Raw genomic sequence first — 16,380 nt, 5'->3', positions numbered from 1 at the left:
GCTGATGGAGTCTGAATATTTCCTCACGTTTCCTGCACAGGCATGTATCCTTAATGACCAAGGCTTAATAAAACAGCACAGAGGCATTTATATTGCTTTATTGTTAACAAAATGGAAGAAGCCAAGTGGACAGAGTTTGATGTTTTCACTTACAAGTTTCATTAAGCACGTATTTTATGTATCCAGGTGTCTTCCCCTATGTACAAAATATCATTGGTTTGTCTATGATTTTAGTGAAAAATTTCTCCTGCCGTGATTTCACCACTCACACGAACATAGGACGTGCATATACAGACACAGAATCGGTGGGCATTTGAACTGCTTCCCTGAGGTTGCTAGCATCTAGAAGGTAATAGAAGCCCTTTCAACATCTATTAATACTTCATTTCTTGGATGGCTAGTTATGTTTTCAAATGTTTTTGTGCCCAAATCACTGTTGCTGGACTTTGTTTCAAATCACTAAAAACAATAGAGAAGGTCCACCTTTCTACTACAAAATACCAAGCCCTATTTACGGGCTTCAAGTTACCAGACCACCAAAACCAAGCTAGCCGTGTTTCAGTTTGTAGCCACAGACAATACAGCAATTTAATGCATCGCAAATCCTGACTGTTCACATTCGAAAGATGGTATTTGTGCCATAAGAGCTTATCCACCTCCTTTCCCCAGCAACTTGGGTTAATGTTTGGTGTCAGACAGTTGCCCGCTTTGTCTCTGAGAAACCTATCAAACTTTGTGTATGTAAATGCATCTGAAGGACATTTATATAAAAACACATAGCATGATTATTACACAGCTCACAACACTCCATATTTACGTACAGCTATGTATAATTTTTGTAATTATGCAGTTGACAGACACAAAAGTCACATTAAATGGTTATCGTTTCTAATATGTATAATGTACTTGCAAACAAGTGATAAGAGTTTATGAGGTCCTATTTTTCACTGAGTTGTTAAAAAAAAAATCATGTTTCATTAATGCTCACAGATCAAAAGAGAATCAAAAGTTTCAGAACAACAGTAAGGAAAGGTCCCGGTGGGCTGTCTGCATCAGACATGAGGTGTGGTGACAGCCCATGTCACTAAAACAAACAGACGTTACTTAACATGGCCATTCGCTGGTCTTCGCTGGCGTTGTCTGATACTTTTTTTTTCTTCATAAAAAAAGCTAGTTTTCTTCATATTAAGTGGAATAGTGTCAGAAACTGGACAAACCGTATTGCAAAGGCAAGTGGAAACAGTGCATCTTATGTAGAAAAAAGCGGCACGAGGTTTAAAAAGTGTGCTAGAATTTCAGTAACTTGATTGTTTAGACTCAGGTGAGGGCACTGGCTCTTTGAGCCAAAAAAAAAAAAAAAAAGAAAAAAGAAAAAGAAAAGAAAAGAAAGAAACAATAATCGTGTTGTACGTAAGCCAACCCACTAATCAGGAATACAAAATATGGTGCTAGGATATTAAGGAGCTATAGAAATGCCGCCCGAATACTGCACATGAAAGTAAACATTCCCAACTCCTTAGCCCTCTCACACCTAATCTGATAGAGCGCAGTGCTTCACACGGCGGTAAGCGGAGCTGGCTCCCTCCGCCGGCTATCGCAGGCTTTTAAAGGGACTTCTATTAAAAACCCAGTTGAAGTATCTCCTGGGATCGGCATGGCGTTCAGTTGCCGGCTGGCCCCAGTAGGTCCAGCCACCCTGCACCGTGGCCCCCCCACACACACACTGTAATGGAAAGCACCACGTGACCGCCCAGGTCCACCCCAGCTCTGTTTTCAAGGTCTTTCCTGAAAGTTGGCCACGTAGATAACCTGCTTTCCATGCTATTTATTGCCTAGGAAAGAGGAAGGGTCGAGCCCAACCCCTTTGGGATGTAAACTTGCTCCCAAGAAGTCTAGGGAATCAAACCTGATGCTTTCAGCACTGAGCTGCCTGCCCCATAGAGTGAATCCAACAGTTTTCCCTCAGAACCAAAAAGGGAACTGAATTACAATAGCTTTTTCTAATTTGTGTCACACTGAAAAACAAAACAAACAAAAAAAAAAAACAAAGAAAGAAAAAGAAACTTTCTCTAATTTAACCTGTGGCTTTTGCAAATAGTGATTTTTTTTTTTTTTTAAGAATGAATTTCTTTTCATAGTCTTGTTATTAACTGAAACATCTTCTTACCTAGGACCTCCATTGACTGGTGGCAAATCTGGTTAACTTCACAGAGATCCAATATCACCTCTTCCATCAAAATTGATTAGTCTACAGGTTAGGGAAGATTATATGGTCAGGTCAACTGTTCCCCTACTCCCTAGCGTTTTAGCAAAGATAAAATTCAAATGATGTTTTTAGTAAAAATGATTGCCTTCTTTGAAAAGATCACATAAAAGATAACAGTGTCATGATAACAGCACAAAAGTTTGGTCTCTTTGTAACAGGATTTATGAAATAACTGCCTTCAACATACTTTGAGCTTTCATTTCGGGTGAGTCCTGGGCATAGTATTACTTGTGGCTCCAACTAGTTAAAGGAATGATGTACTAAGTAGGCAAAACATCGCTTAAAAACAGGAGACAAAACATAACTTCTCAGCTTTTAAAAATAAATCCTTGTTCAGCCATCAGTTTTGGGTAAAACTTTGCAACTTCCAATGTGGTGTAGGGACGAGCAGCTTTGGCCACCATCTTCCTTACATTGTTGAAAAGCATATTTTTCCCTGTTTGTAGTTACTAGAAAAATGTCTGTGTTGGTTTCTCAAGGTCCTGCCACTCTTTTGACGACTTGTCTGTGAAATCCAGCTCTTCAGACTTGCTCAGGTTTTATATGATTGGAATATAGCACACCCTGGAAAAGAATCAAGGCTCAACGTGATTCTGGGGTTTGGCTGATGGTTTAAATTATTTAGAGGAAATCAGGTGCTGACGTACTAAGACAGGTGTGTACTCACACAAGCACAGAATACTTCCTCCTCATTCAAAAGAGCTAAAACTTTAGGCCCCATTTCTGGCACTTTAAATAAAGTTCCCTTTGCAGGATTATTTATCATGGTTAGTGGTTGCCATCAGTCATGAAAAGTTAACAAAGACCTATTGGGTTTATCTATAGGCAGCTAACAAACATATCTTGCTCTTCTGTTATCTTCTTGTTAACAAAGCCCTATCAGGATGTTCTAACCATCAGCATTTACTGCACAGGGGCCCTTTATCTGGGATGATATATAGAGAGCCCATCAATTAGTGTGAAGGTTTGTAGATACCTGCCATATATTCATGAGAGTGCTGCTCTCTCGTCTCTCTCCATCACAGACACGTCGCAATGTGGCTTTCTGGGTGGTGTCACTGCTCACCTCATGGGCTGTGGTTCATCTCTGTTGCAGTAGTTAAACTGTCAGAGTGCCTTTGGTCCAGGCAAAGCTGTGACTCCGAAGAACAGCCAATGACCAGGACTGCTATTCTCAATACACATACACAGTTGCATAGGCCAAGGTCCCACACGGCAATATCGCAAAAGCACCAGGAGAAACGTGAGCCTTGGTGTAAATATTGCCTTTGCCTAAGCATTTTACGAAAAGCAAAAGCAAAAGCAAACAAACCAATGTTATTACCCACTTACTTTATGCAACTGGAAATATGACAGCAAACACCTTAGCTCTGGGTGTATGGCTGAGGAGAGGGGGAAGCTAGTCACCAGAATGGCATCTTGAACCTGTAACATCTCCTTCTGATCCAGCTGCTCCTCTCCTTAAAGGCTGTCCTGGTTCCCCAGTGCCCACAGGATAAAGCCATTTAGCTTGACTTCCAGGGTGTCATGCTGTTGGTTGTGTGCCCCAACCTCTCTCCCTTCTCCCCACTCAGAGCACACCACATTTCTCACGGTTTGTTGGACTCTCCCTTTCCCCAACCCTATCCACGCCACTGAATGTGCCTGTTCCCCTCTGGGACACCCTTTGCCCTTGCTCTGCTTGGTCAGGTCCTGCGTGTCCCCTGAGAGCCACGGTGGTACACACTGGAGGCTTTCCCAGGTGTTCTGTCCTCTGGGCTCATACAGCATCATGCCATGCGTTTAATAAGTATTTATTGCCTCTACGATGATTTATTTGCTGTCTTTCTCCCCTCTCCACCTGTAGACAGAGAAAGTTTCCTACTTTGCAGTCTCAGAGCTTAGCAGGGTGCCCATTAGAGGGACACAGTGTCAAAAATGGAAGAAATGATGAATGAATCTATATAAATGCTGGTAAGTCTATTGATATTCCTCAGTGAATGCGGAGATCTGGAAGCAATGGAGGAGGTCCTTGGAGTAGTGATGACAGCTGAGGACCCCATCCCCTGTCAAGAAGGGATAAACCCATCCCAGAGGAAGTTCTGAGTGTTTAATGAGTATCTTGTAACCTATGTCTTGTGACCTATGTATTTATGATGGATGCAGTTACTGTTATTATATAATAATACTGTTGTGGTCTTTGCTACAAGTACCTAAGCTTCCAGTCATCTAGACACCCTTGTTCCTAGGACACAGTTTCCATCAATTTGGTTTCCCCAAAAATAATTCAGTTGGGTGATGAGTCATGTGACATGCGGTGCCTTCAAACACACAGATCACAGACTTGTCAACCCTAAAGCTGACCCTCAGCAAAGACTCCAGTGGCCATCAGAACTCTTCTCTTACCATATTCACCTCCACTTACCTGTAAGCTGGCCTCCAGCCTGACAGGACATGAGGGCACCTAACACCCCTTAGTATAGACCTGTGGCCTTTCCCTTACCCTCCTCAAATGTGAGGCTCCAACACTCAGAGACCCAGCTTTCCACCACGCTCAGGACCAACACCCAGGGACAGTCAGACGTGACCTTGCTGTGACCCTCTGAACCCTGGCAGAGCAGAGGCCTGCACAGGAACTTGCTTTACTTCCTCCTGGCTCCTCTTCCAGCCCTCACCCCACACTCCCAGAGCTTGGAGTCTCCTTTTAAAAGGCCAGGCCAGCGGCCTACCCACATTTCACTTCTTGTGGCCTCTTCTCAGGCCACTGCTGCCCACCTCACGCCCATGTCCCCTCTCAGCTCTGCCAGTGGAGTGTTCTAGATGTCAGCATGCAGACACCCCTTTGGGGAGGTCTTGCAGAAGGGCCAGCTGGCCTTTCCCTAGATCGTTTTCCTGGGGGAAATTTGTAGATGTAGGAAAGACAGACCCAGGAAAAGCCGGCTGACTTCCTGGGGCAGCGTTCCCTCCCTTTCTCCCCAGGACCTCCCTTGCACTAAGGCGGGGGCATGGGGACCCACCACCGGCTCTCCTGGAGCCCGTCCGCTCCGGAGCCCCGCGCGTTCCTGACCAGGCAGGAGATATCACCTCCACGGTTAAACAGAGCGTCCCTGCGTTCTAGAGACAGGGTCACCGTGCAAAAGGCACCTCCTCTGGACCATAATGCCGCCTGCCGGGCGCAACACGCGGTGGGGCACTCGCGGGCTTGCGGAGGGAGGCTGTCCCTCCGCGCCCTTTGGAGCACCTTCCACTTGCCGGTCTAGGAGCCTGGCCCCAAGCTGTCCCTGCCCAGCCCCGGTCCCCGTCTGAGTCGTGCTCCGCGGCCTGGTGCTGCCGGACGTGGCCGCGCTGGGGTGGCCGGGCGGGCGCTCCTCCGGGACGCGCCCCCGGCTGTGGGTGCGGCGGCCGCGCCGCCACGGGACTGGGCACCGGCGGGGCGCTCGGGGGCTGCAGGGCTCGCGAAGGCAGAAGTCGGGCCGGGGCAAGTTCACAGACGCTGCGATGGAGCCAGAGTGGGGCGGCTGATCCCACAACAAAGACTGGGAGGGGTGAAAGGGAAGGAAAAGAAGTGGAGGAAGCAGGGGGGGCAGGAGGCCCCGGGAGAAGGTGGGGGCAATGAAGGCCGCGGCCACCCAGGCCTTCCCGAGTGCGCTGTGGTTCGGGTGGCTCCGCAGACCCGGAATAGACATGTTTGCCATGATGGCTTTAATATAGACGGTAAATCTGTCCTTGACGGACTGCCGCAGACGTCCCGGGTCTTCTCCTTACCCCACCCGGCAGCCTCCGCCCCAGGTCGCCGCCGGGAAGGGGACCAAAGTGACTGGGGACCGAAGTCACGGATTACGAGCGCCCAGACGTGCGGGAGGCCGGGCCAGGAACCCGCACCCCCAGCAGGCCCTTTTCCTGGCCAAACTGGGAAAAGAAACCTAAGACCCGTGCGCTCCAGGCAGGTGGCTTCTCCGGAGCCAGGGCCGCCAGCGCGGCCAGGCGGCGCCCGCACGACACCGGGAGGGGCCCGGGCCGGGCGCGGAGCCCAAGAAGGGGGGAGGGGAGGAAAAAGGGTCGTTGCCGACCGAGGGCTCTGAGAAAGGGGACAAAAGGTGGCCATGTGTAAGAAGGTAGACAGACAAGGGGCCTCTGGTGACTGAGTCCCCCGGAAGGGATGGCATGGCCTGGGAAGCCGGTTCCCGTGTGCACGTGGGTGCTGCCACCGCCACTTCTTATCCTCAGGGTCCCAGAGGTGGCCTCTGAGAGGACCCCAAGGGCAGATGGGGAAGTGGGGACACCTCTGGGCCTGGCGCGGGGAGTGCGTGCATGTGGGGCCCACGCACTCGGGTGCGGTTCCTGCCAGCACGGAACAGGACAACGGTACCCCCTGGTACAAGAGCAAACTAGTTTCTGTGTTGGGGGAAAAAAGAGAATAAAAGTTTAATAAACGTGTGCTGTGTTGTGAATGACTTTGTGACGACCTCTGCTGCAAATGGCCTATGCATGCGGAATAATGGTCTCCTTGCAGAGAGGGAAATAGCTTAGTGCTATCATCGTTGCCTCGGTAACCATCAGAGTCCCCATCTAGCAAGAGAGAAATGAGTTATGAAAAGGCTTGAGTGAAGAAGGGATTAACACATGATCCCAGGGACAGTATGTCAATCAAAATCAACTGAGAAATTACACTGCTCTATTTGAGAATTTCTCCGGAACCCGAACGTAGTGGAGTTGGGTGCGTATTTTCTCTCTCTTTTTTAATTTGAGAAAGAAGGGGGAAAAGTAGCATCGTGATTCGTCTTCGTGACTATCATTGGGAGGTACACAGAGGGGAGGGAAAGACTCGCCCAAAAGAGGGTGATGGAAGAAGACAGGGTCCCGGGCCCACCCCTGCACGGCAGGGCACCTCGCTCTTGTGTCCTCCGTGTGGCCCCCACCCGCGCTGCCCCCCCTGCCTCCAGCACCGACCCCCAAACCTCAGGCCCAGCCGCACTGAACTGCGAGGCCGGCCTGGAGCTTGGCCTCAGCAGGACCCTCAGCTGCGCGGGAGGAAGGGGTTGATCGAAGGTGGCTGGGTGGGTGGGGGCGGGGGACCTGGGTCTCAGCCTGGAGCTTGAGCAGCAGCGGCTGCAGCCTGGACCCGATTGTCCACTCAGGGTGCGCGGAGACAGACCGTTGCGTCTGCTGTGGCCCCCTCCGGGCCTGTGCGACCCACCCCCCGGGAACACGGCTGGAACGCCCACGCACGCACGGACGTTCAGCCTGCCCCTACTTTCAGTACAGCAACCTGGATCTCAAAATAAGAAGAAGAGTGAAAAAGAAAACACTACAGAATCCTAAGGAGCCGACTTCGGTTAATCGATTCCTAACCCATCTGGCGCGGAGCGGCGGAACTGCCACTCTCTGTCCCAAGGCTGTGCTGCCGGGACTTCCGCCCGGACACTGGAGTTAGGAATTTTGATAGAGACCTCAATCCGCACGCCCCCCCCCGGGGGGTGGAGATGCTCTCTTTTGGAAACAATTAGGAGACACAGACCCCGAGTAGAAAGTGCCTGAGGAACTTGTAGGCTGGGGTAGGGGAAGCTGGACTTCCCCAGACGGTAACCCCAGAAAAGTGGCTGTTGCTCCTGGCTGCAGAGCTCTGGGGTTTGGGGGGGCCCTCAGCGCTCCAGCTGAGGAGGTTCATGGCTCTGTCTTCTGGGAGTCTGAGCGGCCAGCGCCTGCGGGCCAGGCTTGGGGGGGAGCTGTCTCAGGGTCCCCAGGTCACCTCCGGACACTCCACTCCACTCCCTACCTGCGCCCACAGTCTGCCCTTTCCCCCAGCAGCAAGGAACCCTGACCATCATCAAGTCCAACCCCCCAATTAGCATAGAGGGAAACTGAGGCTTTGACACAATACAATTACGCAAGTTACACATTGACTAGAGCCCGGTTTCTTAACTTCACTTTAGAAAATTGGCCTCATTCAACAAACAAACAAACAAACAAGCAAACAAACAAAAAGTTTCATGGGACTTTTCTCAAACTGAGAGCCTTACTTTGCCCTGCGAGGGCGTGCAGGTGCGTGGAGGCCTCTCAGCCCACCAGTGTCTGGGTCTCCTCTGCCCACTCATTCACTCATTCATTCATTCATTCGCCCTCCCTCCGCCTGCCTCACTCCCCCGCGAGTCCCACACAAGTTTCAAGTCCTGAGCGCCCCGCACGGTTAACTAAATCGCCTTGACCCCGGCGCTATTTGATATTTGCCTCCTGGACACTCATTTAGGAGCTCCCAGCAGTAACGCAGACATTGGACAAGTCCAGCCTGAAACCGAAGCCTTATGAAAGGGGGAGATGGGGAGAACCTGATAGCTGGAAACTCGTTTCTCCAAAGGCTTTCGGGACATTTTAGCCCGGCTCCAGGTCCGCGGAGCGCCAGGGCGCCGCCAGTGCGGGTGTAAACGTTAAATGTTAGCTATTTGTTCCAATGATTGGCATGAAAGTCGACTCTTTTTTGTCTTCTTGTTTTCCTCCTTCTCCCTCTTCCCTTTCCTTTCTCTCTCTGCCCCTCCGGATTCCCACAAATACTGATTCAACCAGTGGCTCCTCTAATCCACCTTCCCTCCCACCCTGCTGCCACCCAAGTCACAACACTAACAGAACAATGACAACCAGGACGAGGCAAGGGGGACACTTTTCTGGTTCTGTTTCACTTCTGGAGGCACCTCTGTTGGCTGCCACGGACTCCCCGTCTCCTCTTTTTCCTAGCCCCTTCTCTTTTCTCCTTTTTTTCTCTCTTTTTCTGATTTTCCTTTTCTTTCCTTGCTTTTTTTTGGGGGGTGGGGGGGAGGTGAGGTTATTTCTTTTAAACAGTGCTGATGAGCATGAAAAGTGCCAATTACCATAGGAGAAATTCAGGACTGCTGTGCCCTCTACTAGAGAGAGACAAATAGAGGAGCAGATAGGCGTGTCACCTGGTTTCAAAAGTTCCAGTTTTTGCTTGAAGAGAGCACCTGGCAGGGCGTCTTACTCAGAGCCCCTGCAATTACGTTTCCCCAGAAATGGAGGAAGGGCCACAGAGCTGCAGCTGGCGGCTAACCACAGCTCCCCCACCCCATCCATGTTTCAGATCTCAGCCCAAGCTCCCCAAACCCACTCCTGAATTCTCTAAGTAATAACCCATTTATCCCAGACTCTCCCATTCTGAGAGGCTAGTCCCACCTCTCCCCACCCCACCCCACCACGATTCCCCATTTATTTGATTTGTTCTGTCACTACCTATATACCTTCTTCCAACAGAACCTTTTCAAACTCTGATTAGTGAAGCTTCATTCTCCTCACTCACTCTTTTCCCCAAACCCCGTCTCTCCCTTCCTCCCTACTTCTTAAAAGATTTTGGAGCCGAGAAGATAAGATATGCAATCCTCTATCGGGAATCCTGTAATATTAAAGATCAAACGTGGCATCAATGGAAGACCAAATGCAGAGAGAAACAAAAGGGGAGGCTGGGAGATGCTCATCAGCTAATTACAGCTGCAAATATTATGCAAATTTATCTTGGCACAGAAATGGAGAAAGCGAGTTTAAGTGCGGAGATAATGCTGGAAAATTGAATGTTCATCTGGGCATGGGAAACGGCCCAGTAGGCTCCACTGGTCTGTTTCATCTAGGGAAGCACCGGTTTTAAACTCCTATCAGATCATCTGCACTTCACTGGTTGGGGCTGAGAAATTAATATTACTTATAATTGATACTTGAAATTCTTAGAGTGATGTGTCCTAAAGAGAGGAAAGAGGAGAAGAGAGGGAAGGGGAGATGGGGAAAGGGTGAAGAAGAGAAGGGCAGGGAGAGAAAGAGAGAGGAAGGTGAGGAAGTCACACAATATTGAATACAATATTGGAACTAGACCTCTGAAATCCACTAAGTCCAAAGAGAACTGAAAGATGAAGGGAAAATACACCAGAAAATTCTCTCTCTCTCTCTCTCTCTCTCTCTCTCTCTCTCTCTTCCTCCCTCTCCACCTAAAACCTGAAATATATTTGTAATCAAGATTCAAGTTTTTAAAATCCATGATTATGTGGCTGCCTACTTTGAGAGTGTGGGATAGAATCAGAAATGGAGTCTTGAACCCCAGCTAGCTGGGAACGCAGGATAATCTCAGGAGAGGAAATCTGGATGGTAAGCAGCGGTGACGGCCAGGACTCTTTTTGTAGCTCTAAACTGAGACGGGGGGAATCGTCTTGGCTCCATAGAACCTCACCTCTGCTTCTACCCCAATGGCACCCCCATTTCCTTCATCTTTATGGGCCCGTCTTCAACCTACTCAGGAACTATGGGGAAGTTATATTCTCAGGAAACAAACTCTATATCCTCACATTTCAAAAGTAAATGTACTTAAGCATAGGGGAGGAAGAAGGACAATAGGAACTACAGGGAACAGAAAATAATTCTTAAAAAAAAAAAATCAAGTCCTCCTCTCACCTCCCAGTACAAAATCTACCGCAACCCAGAGAAACGTGGAGAATTTCAGATGAGCATTATTCAGGTGCAAGCCATCCAATTACCAAGAAATTATGATCTGACGTAAGCAGGCACAATTGGAGAGCGAATATGTATGAGTCTCCTCTCACTGGTTTGCATATTTGCAACGATTGTTTAATCCAAGCCACCAGAAAGTAATCAACAGGCACAAAAAGCTTAAAGAGCAAATTACCAGTGACTCCTGCCCCTTCTACTTCCTGAAGCTTGGAGGTTGCTAGTGTTGTCAGTCGTGTGTGTGTGTGTGTGTGCTGGTGTGTGTGTGGGGGGGGACTCTGGGTTCTGAAATCTGTCCTAAAAGAGGCAGAGAGTGAAGCCTGTTGCTTTTAGATGGCTTTTGTTCCTTTGGCATTAAGGCAAAAGACAAAAGAAACAAAAATGCCAATTATTGTAACTAATTAGCCATTAAATGAGATGTGTGCCCTCTTCTCTCTAACTCTAAAATGGAGGGAAGATGATGAGGGTAGGGAAAGGAGGGCGTTTAGGAGAACAGCGGATCCACCCACCACTCTGCTCTTGGAAAAGGAAACCTATGCACATTATACAAGTGTTAACAGACAAAGCCAGAGGAGCTAAATATATATACTTTAAAAAAAGAGAGCAGTGAATACCAAGAGGAACCTGGAATTAATTTTTTTTCTTGTTTACTTGGAATGGGGTGGGGTGGACAGCGGTCAGGGTGAGAGAGGTGTGGGGGCAGGAGATGGTGAGGAGAGAGGAAATCTCAGAAAAATTAACATTATTGGTATCTTTCTATATAAAGATGCAAATGGCATTTTATCTTAACTTGGTTCTGTGCTTCAGTCAGTGTTTATGATTAATTATCTCCTTTTTCATAAAAATAAATCATGTTAAAAATTAGGATCTAGGGGTTGGGGAGAAACTAAGCAATGGTTTCAGGTCGATCTTGTTAATTTCAGCCTGAAATTGACACACTAATTAAAGAGCAGCATGGAAAAGCATGAGCAGGCAAGATTATACCCAGCTCTTTTTTTTTTTTTATCAGATCTACCTTATATTTTCCCAATTAAAAACTGCAAAAAGCAGTTTCATTGCCCCGGGATAAAAAATAAGGGCCCCCTTTTCACAACGTTGGCCATCACTTTCTACCATCAGATTCATTGTGATGTATTAGATGCAATAAATTATCCCATGTAACAAAACATTGGGAGCTGAAAGGCAGATAATCTGGAAAGCAGAGATAAGGATTCATTATTCCAAATCATTATGAATCCAACGTTGCCTCTGACTTCTTTCTTAATCAGCTCCTCTGATCCTGGATATGTGAGCAGTACAGATAAGGAAAGAGTCGTTTATAATTCTCCACCTCGTCTAATATTTTAAAATAAAGTCAGAGGCAAGAAAACGCCATAAAACACTGGTGAGCAGGCAAGCGCCGAATGAAAAATCACTTCCATGTTATTATATCCACAGTAAGATTTAATTAAAATTCTCCACGTCCACGTGCTTTATTTTCAGATAGGATTTTTTCCCATCACGTAATAATTGATAGGAATTTGCAAACGGGGCTATTTATTTAGGGCGCCTGGGTGGAATAAGTCTGATTTTTTTTTTTTAATTTCCAGTCACTGCTTTGTAAAACTTTCATTTGAGACGACCGTGGTTCCACACCACCCAGGCCCCCACTTCCCATCCTGCACCACCCAGCCACCCCCAACTAGGCTGCCAGTTCTGGGTCAGCAAAACAGAGGCAAAGGCACAGAACTGAAAGTTGAGTTTAATGAAAAATGTTCTGTTAGGAAGAAAAGAAGAAAAATGAGAGAACTGGTCGTACCCACCCCAGACATCCTTTACTTCCTCCCAACAACCCCCCACCCTTTACACATTTATAATAAATTAAATCTCAATGAGTGGGGTTGAAAGATTAGAACTTTTGAAGCAAGGCTAATATTGAGTGAGTTTTCATCTGGCAGAGAGGGCACTTGAAAGAGCTAAACCAATCTGAGGGTACATACAGAAAGGCAGAAAAATTTACAAGGGTGATGACGCTGAAGACCAGTAAGCAGAAAGAAAAATATGGTACCTGTGTTTTTAGGAAGAACGTGTTGGAAACTTGGAAGAATAAATATATGGTTCCCCCAGCCCTACATGGAACAACTCTAAGTGGCCACACGTTCTTAGGAAGATTGGAGATTCTGGCAGTGATTGTTCCTTCCTATAGGGTCTCTCTCCTTTTTCTTTATCCAACATGTGAACTTCATATCTGCGTGGCCATCACAGAGATCTGGGACACAGGGTTTCTATTATCTATTAGTCATTTACTGATCCATCTTCTACCCCCACACGCCAGGTGACTTCCCTTTATATTTAAAATCCAATCAAATGCCTTGCTTGCAGGAATGTGGCCCAACACAACTGGGGATTTAAAGCAGTGGATGGTGGTGCCATAGAATTAGGATGGCACGACTGCCTCCAGGAAGAACCCCAAACCAAGCTCTGTCCCCAGGCCCAGTAGCCTCAGAACATTTCTCTGCCTGGTTCTGCCTCTGACTCCAAGCTCAGGAAGGATGACCGCCTGGCCCGGGTTAAGGGACTGAAAGTCCGTGGTAGGTGCTCACGGGAGGGGAAAGGAGGCAGGGAGGGGGCACCAGGGAACGTGGGCAGGGGGCTTGCGATAGGTGAGGAGCACCTGAGTGTGCCCTCTGTGTGTACGCACAGCGGGCTCCCTGTCTTCTTGCCTGCACCAGACCAGGACTCCTCGATGAAAAGGTTCACCTGAGAGTCTGAAATCTCGGGAGGGAAGCCACCGTGTCCCCTCTTACTTGTTGGAATAAGGCAGGCTCTTAGCACCCGGCAGCCGCTGCCCTGAGCCGTGAGCACAGACGGTCGCTGAGGAATAACGGACGGCCGTTTTGCCCGCTCACGCACGAGTATGTACACACACGCACAGAGACCCGAACCACGAATCAGCGAGCCGGAGTGGGAGCTTTTAAAATTCAGAGAGCGACTCATAGCTTCATTAAAGCAACATCTTTACAGTGTACAGAGGCCGGTGTCCACCAGGCGTGAATAAATCTTCAGCCCTTGCGACAAGAGACCAGCGCCTCACTTTGTGTATTTCTCAGGATCGATTCTCTCCTTTCTTCCCACCACCACTGCCTCCCCACCACCAAATCTGCCCCCACGTCCCCCGGAATAGTTCTCTCTTGTATCCCTAACCAGCAACAGTGTCCACCTCTTAAGTCTGTCAAGACAAGAAATGCCCAGCTGCCTGCTGTTTCTTCTCTGAATGTTGCCTGCCTGACCCTTACATTGAAAATCACTTATATTTTAATTGGGTCATGTCGGTTTTTTGGTGTGTTTTAAGCTTGGATGTCTTCGGTAGCCGAATTTCCTGAGGTAGCACTGGGGTGACCGGGGACCGGCGTGGCTGCGATCGCATTTCTCAGTCCCTCACCATACACTCACTGTAGACCTGGAGACAAGCGAGTGCCCGCGTCAGCAGAAAAGGGACGCGCAGAGGGGCCGGCAGACCCGCTGCCACGCGCGGGGACACGGCAGCCCGGGGGTGGGTGCGCGGGGTGGAGGAGAGGGAGCGGAGAAGCGGGGAGTGGGAACCAGACTTGGGTTCCCAGGGGTGCGTGCGCGGCACCTAAGGGACCGGACCCGGGCTTTCCAGTTGGAGGAGAAAGGGGGTGGGCGGAGAGGGAGGAAAGTGACGGGTGTGGGAGTTTGGGACCCTTGAGAGGGGCCAGAAGCCGGGAGGACAGCTTGGAGACAGACGCAAAGGGCCCCACGGGCCTGCTGGGCGGCGAGTTGGGGTGCAGCTAACCCCCGGGCTGGGGAGACGACTGTGTGAATCTGGGTGACACATGACCCCTCCGGGGGCCCGCGGTCCCGTTCCCCACTGGGCAGTGCACCAGCACAAGCAGGGGGTCTCGGGACGCAAAAGGGCACCGCGTCCCTGCCGCGCTCCTCTCGCCGCCCGCAGCGCCCGAGCTGTCGCAGCCTCCCTGGCACACCCACGCAGCCCCCTGCGAAGCGCCAGGGCAACAGGTTGGGTGAAAGCTGTCAAGAAAGCGACCTCCCCTGCGTCCTGGAAACGCGCAGCCCTGCCGACTCCGCGCCCTGGCGCCAGAGAACTTGGCTCTGCCACTTGGTGGCGGAAGGCGGGCGGGAGAGGGCAGGAGGGCGGAGGAGGGGCTGAGCTCGTGACGGAGGTGGGCTGCGGGCTCCCTCGGAGGCACAGAGCCCCGTCTGCTCTCCTCTCCCGGCCAGGCTGCGACGTGCTGAGGCCGGCTGCCCCCCACTCTCGGCGTTAGGCGGCTGGAGGCCGCGGCCGCGTCCCGGGAGTTGCAGCCCACTCCGAACGTGACGCCCCCGTGACGCTCGGTACCTGCTCCTCAGACACCAAACTCCACGCCTCGCTCCTTGACGCTCCCCAGCTGTCCCTCCTCGGGTGGCCGCCCCACTTCTGCGCCCTCCGTTCTGACCGTGCTGACCAAGGTCTTCGCCCCCCACCCCTGAGAACAGCCAGCCCTGAGCACGTTGCACCGCTGAGCCGGGCAACTCCTTCCTACCTGGTTCTAGCACAAGAAACGTCTTGACTTCCTGGCCTGGCCCTGGACACCTTTTATTTTATTTCTCCCCAAAGATTTATTTATTTTTAAAGTCAGTCTCCATATTCTTATTGTATAAATATTGTGAAGGGAAAACTCTACCTGTCAAAACAAATGGACCCTGACCTTTCTACCCCACTGTTTATGGAGTTTCGTCTTACTCTTGCAGAAATTTATTCTGGACAGACTCCTTGGTGGGTTATTTTGATCCCCTACCAGCAGAAGTAGGGGTGGTATGGGAAAGGGGCGCTTTGAAGGGGAGGGCTGGAGTTTACTGAGGCCGGTGGGTAGACTAATGGGATCCTTTTCCTTGGGTATTTTATCTTCAGAGCGACCTCTGCTTCTCTCTCTTATCTCACTCTCCTAAAAGGTAAATTTCCCCCTAGAAATCTTGATGAGAAGAGTTGGGACCCCTAGAGAGCCTCCTCCCCAAACCTCTAGTGCGTCCTTGGGTACCCCAGCCTCCAAATGTTTTCATGCCCACCAGGAGGAGGGCCAAAGAGTGGCAGGAGGCCAGTTACCCACCATCCCGCTTTTCCTAACTTTTACTGGCCAGCAGTGGTAGAAGATAGAGGTGGTCGAAGAGTGCAGGCATTTTTGAAGTGTCAGCATGAACAGAAACAGAAGGAACAGTCAGAAGGGAGAAAGACAGCCTTGTGGGGCACAGCCCCCTGCTAATGGTGGCCACCAGTTGTATGGTTAGATGTGCCCACTGGGTCTCCTCTTTCTCCAAAAAAAGAGAGGAAAACTGCAAAAGTCTTTATGTCTATGATAGTAATGACCCAGTCAACACTACTGATGACATTTAGTGTTCATTCCAACCTTGCCAGAGACAGCGGGCTTTGTAGGCAGCAGGGGCTGGTCACATTACAAGCAATCTTTTCTCGTCCCCCAAACTCTGCCAGCATCACCCACCCCTTAAGTGCGGTTTGCATTTGCAAAAGGGGGTGAAATCCATTCCTCGCTCAGTCTTCTCCTCTCCCTCCCTTTCCCCCTTCGCAACCCGGAAGAGCTCTGCTCTCTACAGTGGCAGGAGAAGGCGGAGGGAGGGGGTTT

Source organism: Rhinolophus hipposideros (assembly GCF_964194185.1).
Source record: "Rhinolophus hipposideros genome assembly, chromosome: 1".
Classification (NCBI taxonomy): domain Eukaryota; kingdom Metazoa; phylum Chordata; class Mammalia; order Chiroptera; family Rhinolophidae; genus Rhinolophus; species Rhinolophus hipposideros.
The sequence above is the reverse complement of the archived record's forward strand: the minus strand, read 5'-3'. Positions refer to the sequence as shown.